We start from the raw sequence: 2,638 nt of genomic DNA, 5'->3' as shown, positions 1-2,638 counted from the left end.
AAATTTTCTTTTTTTTTTTTTTTTTTTTTTGAGAGGTTTTGCTATAGGGCACATGCGCTCGACAAAATGACAGAGAGACAGAGAGACAGAAAGCAAGAAATCACCCCCAAGAGGGGAGGGCCACGCCACAATCCCTTCTCCATTCTCCTCTCAGGATCCTGGGCACTCACGCACAGGTGCCTGGCATGAGTTTAAGCCACCAGGTCCAGGACTCGAACCACAGCCAACTACATGAGTCCAGCGACATAGCCATTCCACCAACTGCTGGTCCCAGACTATACTCTTAAGTGGATAAAAGCTGTACTAGTAGAACATGATGAGAAAACAATCTTACTTTTATCAGATCTGAATTCGCATACAGTTTATAAAATTCCTGTTTGTTCCTGAAAAGTTACCTGCTTTTTTTAGACTCAAAGCATCAATGAGATGGTATTATTTTATGTCAAATTTTATAACATTAACTTGAATTCACAAAACATCTTTCTCACTTTTTAAACCATTTTTGTATATATTCATTCATCAAGATTTTAAAGCTGCCCAGTCTGGGACTCAAACTGAGGTTGGCCATGTGGGAATCCAGTGCCTTAACCACCATGCCAGCTGCTGGTCCCATACCTCCTTAACTTTAATAATTTACAATTTTTGGACCAGCAGTTGGTATAATGGCTATTTCACTGAACTTCCATACAGTCGACTGGGGTTCAAGTCCCGGACCTGGTAGCTCAAACTAACACCAGGAGCATGTGTGTGCGTGCCCAAGACCCTGAGAGAAGAATAGAAGAGATGGAATTGCGGCATGGCCATCCCCCCAGGGGATGATTTCTCACTTTCTGTCTCTCTGTCTCTCTCTGTCCTTCTGGCGAGCGCACACACCCTATAGCAAGAAGCTCTCCAAAAAAAAAAAAATTGTACTTTACAATTTTGCTCTGACATATTCATATTGTTAATTCTATGCAAAAGCGGATTTGAAAAAAATGGTTTTGATCAGTAATAGCTTACTAACAAATAAATCTATTCTCCAGTTATACTTTGTCATGTCTTTTTTAAGAAAGTAACACTTAGGCCACCACCGTTGACACTTTAGAAAATCTTCAGAGAATGGCTTTTAACTTTCTAGACCAGCTATTCCTCAGCTCCAATCCCAGAGGGCCCCCTTCACTCATCAAGTCCCTTCACTCTCACCAAAACACGCATTACCCTGAAAGCATGTGAGCAAAATCAGGTCAAAACACGCCCCCAAGACCACCGAGGGACACGGCAGGTGAAGGCACGTGACGGCAAGCGCTGAGGCGGACAGATCTCCACGCTCCCGAAAGGATGACCTGAGACGTTCTAGTGAGGTGTACGTCACCCAAAGCAAACGCACCCTTCGTGTCTCCATCACCGGAAGACGTACCCTCGCGGTAACAGAATTCTCAGATTCACCACGACTGCTTCAAAGCTAAATACTTCAAGTGAAAAATCGTATCCTAAAACACACAATAACTGGGACCAGCAGCTGATGTGATGGCTATGTAGCTGGACTCCCATGTAGTCGACCGCGGTTCGAGTCCTGTACCCGGTAGCTTAAACTCACTCTGGGCATGTGTGTGAGCATGCCCAAGATCCTGAGAGGAAAATGGAGAAGGGATTGCGGCATGGCCATCCCCCTGGGAGGTGATGTCTCGCTTTCTGTCTCTCTGTCTCTGTCTTTCTGGAGAGCACACGCACCCTATAGCAAAAACCTCTCAAAAAAAAAAAAAATACATATATACACACACACACAAAACGAAACAAAAACAAAAAAAAGAAAAACTTATAAACCGTACAGAATGTAAGTGCTGGGCCTCTGAGCCACGCTTTTTGTCCACTCAGGCCTGGCTCCTACCTCTCGGGAGGGTAATTTGCTTTTACTTATCCTTTTCCTTTCACTACTGCAGAACCTGGATCTCACCACCGAAGCCACAGAAGCCATCCCATACCACCACGGGGCCCGGCCACACTGCAGTCCTACGCCACCCTCCTCGCTGCATTCTGGGCACACCACACGTGCCCCGCGTGGTTCTCGCGCTGCTGGCTCGGGGCCCAGAATGCCAGCACAGAACGCCATGTTCCATACCACCTGCCAGGCCCCTAACTTCACTTCTTAAATAAAGAAAATTTTTACAAAATTATATAACTTGCCTCCAAGTGGTAGAATCATGCATCAAATCCGTGCATGAATTGAAAACCCATACATTTTACATCAAGTACTATACAATCAAAACCTTCAAGGATACATTGCATTTATTATGCTTCTCTTGGTCACTGTAGAAAAATTCTGTAAACATTAAAAATTCAAAGAATGTTTTATTTTTAAATTAAAATTTTAATTCTATTTAAAAGACAGAGCATAGTTCAGCTGTAAGACTAAAAGGATTCAGAGACCAGCAGTTACAGTAATGGCTATGTCGCTGGACTCCCATGTAGTCGACAGCAGTTCAAGTCCCAGACCTGGTGGCTTAAACTCACGCCAGCCGCGTGTGCGTGCATGCCCAAGATCCTGAGAGGAGAATGGAGAAGGGGGTGATTTCTCGCTTTCTATCTCTCTCTGTCTTTCTGGTGAGTGCACACGCCCTATAGCAAAACCTCTCAAAAAAAAAAAAAAAAAGAAAAGAAA

This window comes from Tupaia chinensis, unplaced genomic scaffold (genome assembly GCF_000334495.1).
Source record: "Tupaia chinensis unplaced genomic scaffold, TupChi_1.0 Scaffold000048_1, whole genome shotgun sequence".
Lineage (NCBI taxonomy): Eukaryota > Metazoa > Chordata > Mammalia > Scandentia > Tupaiidae > Tupaia > Tupaia belangeri.
Note: the sequence above shows the minus strand (reverse complement) of the source record.